Source organism: Garra rufa, chromosome 10, assembly GCF_049309525.1.
Source record: "Garra rufa chromosome 10, GarRuf1.0, whole genome shotgun sequence".
Lineage (NCBI taxonomy): Eukaryota > Metazoa > Chordata > Actinopteri > Cypriniformes > Cyprinidae > Garra > Garra rufa.
Window position 1 is genome coordinate 282,257 of NC_133370.1, and position 8,194 is coordinate 290,450.

Consider the following 8,194-nt stretch of genomic DNA (forward strand, 5'->3'; position numbering starts at 1 on the left):
GAAGGCGTGTGGAGAGCGTGTCACGAGTGCCATTCACACACAGACATTCAACATTCAGCCGCTTACTTCACTGCGGATCAGCTTCATTTGCTTTTTAAATGCATATTGCAGTCTTTTTTTGAAATACAAATATCTAAAGATACATTTACTGGAGAGGAAAAATGACTTTTCTTACTTAGATGTGTTGTCTTGTTTCCCTGCCAAAATATCTACAAATACTTAAATCAAGAAGGTTTTTCTAGACGAGTAAAAATGATTGTTTTATTTTCAGAAAAAACAACACTGTAAAAAATGACCGTGAATTTAACGGTAAAAAACTGTAAAAATGCTACGGTAAAAACCTGTGAAATGGTTAACAGTAAGTTCCCCTTCTATATACGGTGAAAAACTGTGCATGTAATTTTACGGGAGTATACTGTTTTTGGAAATGAAAAAACTTAAAATTTACAGTGAATAACCGTAAATTGACATTCCCAGAATTCCCTGTTTTTCATTTTTTTTATTTGATGTTTTTTTGTTGAAATAACTTTTTCTTCTTAGTTTTTTCTTGACAGTTTTGAACATTAGGGTTGTATGTTACATCTAATGTTGTTAACTTGATGTTTTTTGCATTATTTCAGTTTTATGTTTGCTACCATGATGGTGTTTAGTGTTTGTGTGAATGATTCTGTGTACTTTCTTTAAAACCTATTATTAAAAATCTCCTTGTAACGGGCTTTGGTTCCTCATGTGATTTTATCATCACCACCTGCTTTTGGTTATCAGTGTGTTACAAAGGTACAAAACAGATTTTAGTACTTCAAAAAGTTGTTACATTACCATTGTATCAGTGAAATTACGGTATTTACCTGTGAATTTAAGTGAAAACCGTAAAAGGTAAAATTCTGGCAACCACAGCTGCCGTTTTTTTACCGTAAATTTTACGGCTTTTTTCTTTTTTTTTTTTTTTTTCCTTCAACATTTCAAAATAAGTGAATTTTTGTAGTGAAGCTAAATAATCTGGCAATGGGGTCATAAAAATGATCTTTTTTTCTGTTTGAAATAAGATTTTTTTTGCTTACCCAGCTAGCAGATTATTTTGACTAGTTTTTTTTCTGAAAACAAAACAGTAATTTTTACTCGTCTAGAAAATCCTTCTTGATTTAAGAATTTTTAGATATTTTGGCTGGAAACAAGTCAATCTAAGTAAGAAAAGCATTTTTTGCAGTGCAGAAAAATAAACCACACTAAAGAAAAAAAGGCGTATCTTACTTAGCATTTTTGTCTTGTTTCTAGTCAAAATATATAAATATTTTTAAATTAAGATGCATTTACTAGAAAAGCAAAAGCAAATTTTTGTTTCCAGAGGGAAATAGTGCATTTTGCTGAACAACAAGACCAAAAATGTTATGTCATTTTGCTTATCTAGTAAAAGTAATTTGCCAATGGGGTTAGCAAAGAATCTTATTTCAAACAGAAAACAAGATTATTTTTCTTACCCCATTGGCAGATTATTTTGCTTGTTTCAAGCAAAAACACACTTCATTTTGAGTAGTTTTTTTCTGAAAACAAGACAATCATTATTATTAGTTTAGAAAATCCTTCTTGAGTTAAGAATTTTATGATATTTTGACTAGAAACAAGTCAAAAATACTAAGTAAAATAAGTTTTTTTTGCAGCGTAATTCAAAGAGAAAACAATATTATATTTCAGATTCCATTGGCAGATATTTTTCTAGTTTGAAGCAAAAACTCACTTTATTTTAATACATTTATACATAAAAAAGACTTAATGTCTTGAGTAATTTTGCTTCTCCAGTAAATGTATCTTGATTTATGAATGTTTAGATATTTGCGCTTGAAATTTTTTTTTAAAAAAAATAATATGAAGAACACCATCTTGCAGTATAACATTTTGAACCTCATAGCAAGATCTAAAACAAAGAATCAAAGAATTGATCAAAATCAATAACAGAAATGGGGAATCATAAAGTACTCATACTCAAAATTCATAGCTTACAATTTATAAAATAAATGAATGTAAGATACTTTTATGATTACAATCAAACATCAACTGAGTCATTAAAATACAAACACATCAGAGAACAGTGTGTGTGTGTGTGTGTGTGTGTGTGTGTGTGTGTGTGTGTGTGTTTATAAAGGCTAATTTCACTGGAACAGGAAATGCACACAAGTGAAGCACCCACAACTTCCTGCTAGTGTCTTACCATAGTAACCCTCATCACAACACTTGATCAGCATCAGCCTGAACTTCACTGACCTGCAGAATGACCTGTTTACCTGAAATATTCCTGTGTTACACGTGTGTCAGTCACTATAGTCCTTCAGCATCTCAACCTGCAACAAGACCAACAGCAATCATTCATCAAAAATACAGGAAAACATGAAATATTATTAGTTTTCTATGTGAATATCTATTAAACTGTAACTGATTGCTGTGATGCAAAGCTGGATTTTCAGCATCATTACTGCAGTCTTCAGTGTCACATAATCCTTCAGAAATCATTCTAATATGCTGATTTCCTGCTTAACAAACTTTTATGATTATTATTAATGTTGAAAACATTAAGGTTTTGTGGAAACTTTCACACATTTTATTTTTCAGGATTCACTGATGAATAGAAAGTTCAAAAGAACAGCATTTATTTAAAATAGAAATCTTTCGAAACATTATAAATGTCTGTTCTGTCACTTTTGATCAGTTTAATGCTTCCTTGAATAATGAACAGAAGTGTGACAGTCCATATGAGTTCTCAGAACAGATCTGCTGTTGTCTGATCTCAGCTCACAGTACCATCAGCTCTAAATAACAGCGAAGCTCCATCTGTGATGTGAAGATGAATGAGGAGGCGGATGATATTCCTGTAAGTGACACTAGTGACAATCTCACACCAGCAGGGGTCTCCTCACACACACACACACACACACACACACACACACACACACACACACACACACACACACAGTCTTCAGTTATGAGTATGAGCGAGTGTGAAATGAATGTGGTACGAGAAGAACAAATGTGTGTGTAACTGTAAGATCACGTCTCAGCTGTTCATCACACACATACACATATACAAACAGTTCCGAGAAGAACATGTTACCCACAATGCATCACTTACTGTAGTTTGCTGTCTCAGAATAACTATTTGCATGTCATCGATGAGACAGAGAAACATGCATCTGTTTTATCAGTGTGTTTTACTCTCTTCTATTTCATGTGTTTATATTTGAATTTTATTTTGTTTTATTAACATTACAGGCCATCTGATATTAGCGTGAGTTTGTTTCTTCAGATTTGTATAAATGTGTGATTCCATCACTGTTTCACCAATGGATCCTCTGGAGTGAATGGGTGCCGTCAGAATGAGAGTCCAAACAGTTGATAACCACACCACTCCAGTCCATCAGTTAACATTTTGAGAAGACAAAAGCTAAAACAAATACATCATTAAGATGTTTTGAACTCAAATATGAGTCCATAATCCATAATCACACTTCCTCCAGTGAAAATGTGGAATCAGGAAAGAAATCTGCACAGATCAAGCACCGCTTACATGCCAAAACAGCTCTAAAACACTCCAAACTTTAAATGTGGAATGTGTTATTGAAGCACACAGTAAGATTTGGTAAGAGTTGGTTTCTTTTGTGGAAATTGCATTAATTCCATCACTTGCTCACCAATGGATGTGAATGGGTGCCATCAGAATGAGAGTTTGAACAGCTGATAAAACAGCACAATGATCCACAAGTAATCCACACCACTCCAGTCCATCAGTTAACATCTGGAGAAGACAAAAGATCATTAATCCATCATTAAAACGTTTTTAAAATACAAGTGCATAATCCATAAAAACACTTTCTCCAGTGAAAAAGTGTTCTGGTCTCAAACATGAAAGAAATCTGCACAGATCAAGCACCGTTTACAAGCCAAAACAGCTCTAAACTTTAAAGCGTTTGTCTTCTCAATATGTGAACTGATGGACTGGAGTGGTGTGGATTATTGTGATGTTTTTATCAGCTGTTCGGACTCTCATTCTGACGGCACCCATTCAGGATCCATTGGCGAGCAAATAAACAAACTTTCATCTACAAAGTGCACAACCCTCCAGGACTAAAAGTGATTTGGATTATGAGAGTGGAATGAGTTATTAAAGCACACAGTAAGATGAGTTGGTTTCTTTATCAGATTTGTGGAAATACGTCATTCCATTACTGTCTCACCAATGGATGTGAATGGGTGCCGTCAGAATGAGAGTCCAAACAGCTGTTAAAAACATCACAATTCACTCCAGAGGATCCATTGGTGAGACAGTGATGCAATGTCACATTTATACAAATCTGATTTAGAAACAAACTGATCCTAATCTGGGATGGTCTTAGGGTGAGCACATTTCCTGCTAATTTTCATTTTGGTTTCTGGCTGAACTATTCCTTTAAATGCAGTTACTCATTTGAGATTTTCTGTCATCTTTTACTCACCATCATGTTGTCCAAATGGATTTAACATTCTCCTGTGGAACACAAAAGGTTAATCTGGTTAGTTACTACACAAGTAGTCTTGCTGCATGGTTAATACAAGTTACATAATTAGAGCACAAATGCACAAAAAACATGAGGTTTATGAATAATATGTGAAGTAAAACATTAAAACTGCAGTGACACTGGCTAATTAAAGCCTGAAAGAGCAAATGCAATATTCCCTGTAATAAAGCTGATCAATGATTTATTGATCACAGCTGGATCAATTTCTGTCTTTCTGACCGTGAAATCGGCGACTCGTTCATGAAGGAGATAAAAGCGTGGTAATAGCCGCTGTGTTTGTGACTGGAGGGACGTCATCGCCATATTCAGAGTCCATTGATCTGGAAGAAGGTGAAAGGTCAAAGTTCCCCGTTCAGACGGAGAGTGGAGCTCAGGGTCAATACAGCCTGATGGAGATTGAGCGCATTTGAATGTGACCGTCACGCCGGAGGTCAAGGGTCAGCCGGAGGTTGGGTTGACCGTCTGAAGGCCTTTATAAAGCCTCATGTGTCAATATTATATGACAGGCGTGACCAATCTGAGATCAGAACACCAGACTGAATTATCACCAGACGTGGCTGATGTGAATCGACTGCGATTAAATAAACCACAGCTGATGAATTGATTCTTTCATTCATTCATATCATGTCAACGTGATGAAGCATCTACATCTGAGAAACTATTTTAATAAATGTCCCAGCATTTTTTTTCCAATATAACAATAGTCTGAGATTATGAGATTATGAGTATAAGTGTCTTCATGTATGTTTGATTATCCAGATGTGGAATCTGGATGCTGTTTTATCATCAATAATGACAATTTAGATTTATTTGAGGGAGGAAAAAAATTGTGTTAAAGCCATTGCACACTGAGTCAGAAATTTTCATATGCTTTTTTTTTTTTGGTTTTCTCATATTCATCATCCTTTCCTATCAAAATGCTGGTTACGGAATGCGAAAATGCAGAAAATCAAACCTGATCCAAATTTTTTATGACAGACAAAAGTTTCGGAGGCAGTGTGTAAACTCGACTGACATAACGTGAGGTCGTATTTATTTTATAATGTGTGAAAATTTCAGACGAAAATTTTGTACTTAGTGTGCAATGACCTTTAGTATTCTGCAGAGTAAAGAATTACAGGTTTTAATTATGGTAGTATAGATTGCATTATTTTATGTATAATCATTTTACTGTGCAAATTAATTTTAAAATCAATTTTTCTGTTTTTTATTGTTAACCATTCCTACTGTTTTTAATTAATTTAAATCAATTTTAAAATCATGTAAAATGTTCTTCTGTTTGTGTGATTATTATTTTAAATTTTTATGACTATGATTTTATGCTATTCCTCTTATGTACAGCACTTTGAATTACCATTGTGTATGAAATGTGCTATATAAATAAACTTGCCTTGCCTTGCCTAGTATGATCATTTTGCAGTGAACAATTCTTTTAAAAGGCAGCATCCAGAAGTGAAATCTGCAGACTTGTGTATCTTTACCAGCAGATCTACACCAATAACCATTAAACCGTTTTAAACAAGCATCTTCAACTGTTCAGACTGATGGCCCCGCCCTAAACTCACGTGATTGGTCGAGTTAGTGATTGACAGGTCTGGGTTTGACTTCATGTCTTGTGAGCGTCTCGTCCTGTGAGAGATGAACATGATCTTTATTAGAAACACCATGAGAAACACTGAGTGAATCCAGAGTGAGTCTTGATCAGAATAACAGAAACACATTTCTACATGTTATATAGCAAATCTCAAGTAACTTATTTTTTATTTTGTCACAAAAATAAACTGTATTATCAACCAGCTTTAATCCCATAAATGCAACTATAATATGATTTTCAGTTGCTGTTAAAAACCTGTGGCTCGTTCCTGTGACGGTTTGCAGCTCATATCTCGATTCGACCCCCCTCACGATCTTAATCCAGCATTAATACGATTCAGCCAATTTTATTTTATTTATATTTTACAAATCTTTCGCTAGCCTAACTACTGCACAGACTGCTGTGAGCTGATGCAGTGACAGGTTCGCCGTTCTCTCCAACATTACATAACCATTTAAACGTCATCTTTACTTTCTTACATTTAATGAAGATTTGAGATATTAGCCGTCAATCGCTCCCTGTCTCTGACACTGTGCTCCGCTGAATTATAGGAACCGGACGTGTTTTTTTTTCTCTCAACCAAACTCTGTTCCGGATCTGCATAAACTGCATTGCAATTAGGGGTGTGCTATATTTGAACAGAGACGTGAAAATGAAGAATTGAAACTTAAATCTTTATAATTCATGGACAAAAACATTTTGTAATATGATTTTGATGAACATTTTCCATGTCAATGCAATATCTGATTTAAAAATTTCAAAGGATGAATTTTGAAAGTTTAAGTTTTCATCTGATATATCATTTCTTATTATTTCTAAAGTGTAATAGGGAAAAAGGCAACAAGGAAGTCTGTTTGTGAAAAAGGTTAGACCTCCTGTTATGAAGTAGATTATTGAGGTGCACTCTTGTCATAAATTACTTTTCCTACACAATTTGTAACACAACATGTAAAATATCTATTTAGGAGCCTTAGACCTTTCTAATGATATATAGTTTGTCATGATTAGATTAGGATTTATTTGTAAAATGGTAAAGTAAACTTGGGCATCCCACAGAGTGGACGGTGACAGCTATAAAATGTTGATAGGCAAGTGTTTCTAGCTAAGAATCTTTAAATCACTTTACTCTGACATAATAGCTTTGTGTGTTTATTCTTTAATGTTTATTTTTTTATGTTTAATGGTGATTTTTTTTTCATTACATTATTACATTATTTTTCAAGTTTATTATGTCTTGTTTTACTGTTGTTTTACTGCTGTTTGATAACCTAATGTTCAGGGGTAAATCTTTAAAATAAAAAAGTTCTCCAGAATCAGGAGAGAATCGTGATCTTTATTCTAAGCAAAAAAAATTGTGATTCTCATTTTATTCAGAATCGTGCAGCTCTAATGTCGGTCAGACCAATGTGTGTCACTGAACACACTGCACTACTCCTGTCACATACACACTCAAACACCCAATTCTATATGATTTATAAACTTGTTTCCTCATTAGGACAAAATTTTTTTTTGTCCCCATAACCCTGGGTATACCTGAACCACACACACACACACACACACACACACACACACACACACACACACACATGTTGGGTTTACATGTTTTATGGGGACATTCCATAGGCGTAATGGTTTTTATACTGTACAAACCGTACTTTCTATCAGCCTACACCTACCCTACACCTAAACCTAGCCCTCACAGGAGATTGTGCACACTTTTACTTCCTCAAAAAAAACTCATTGTGCATGATTTATAAGCCTGTTTCCTCATGGGGACACACACACTCACACTCACACACACACACACACACACACACACACACACACACACACACACACACACACACACACACACACACACACACACACACACACACACACACACACACACACACACACACACACACACACACACACACACACACACACACACACACACACACACACACACACACACACACACACACACACACACACACACACACACACACACACACACACACACACACACACACACACACACACCCACACACACACACACACACACACACACACT

The 8,194-nt window shown here is 34.9% G+C and overlaps 1 long non-coding RNA gene across 1 annotated transcript; it reads right to left on the reverse strand.

Moving 5' to 3' along the window:
• Positions 1 to 3,522: 3,522 nt before the first annotated feature.
• On the reverse strand, positions 3,523 to 6,403 carry LOC141344858 (uncharacterized). The gene is made up of 3 exons (XR_012356850.1): positions 6,110 to 6,403; positions 4,482 to 4,513; positions 3,523 to 3,784 (listed from the first exon to the last, which is right to left on the reverse strand). It is a non-coding gene; the product is annotated as an uncharacterized lncRNA (long non-coding RNA).
• Between the last annotated feature and the right edge of the window lie 1,791 nt (positions 6,404 to 8,194).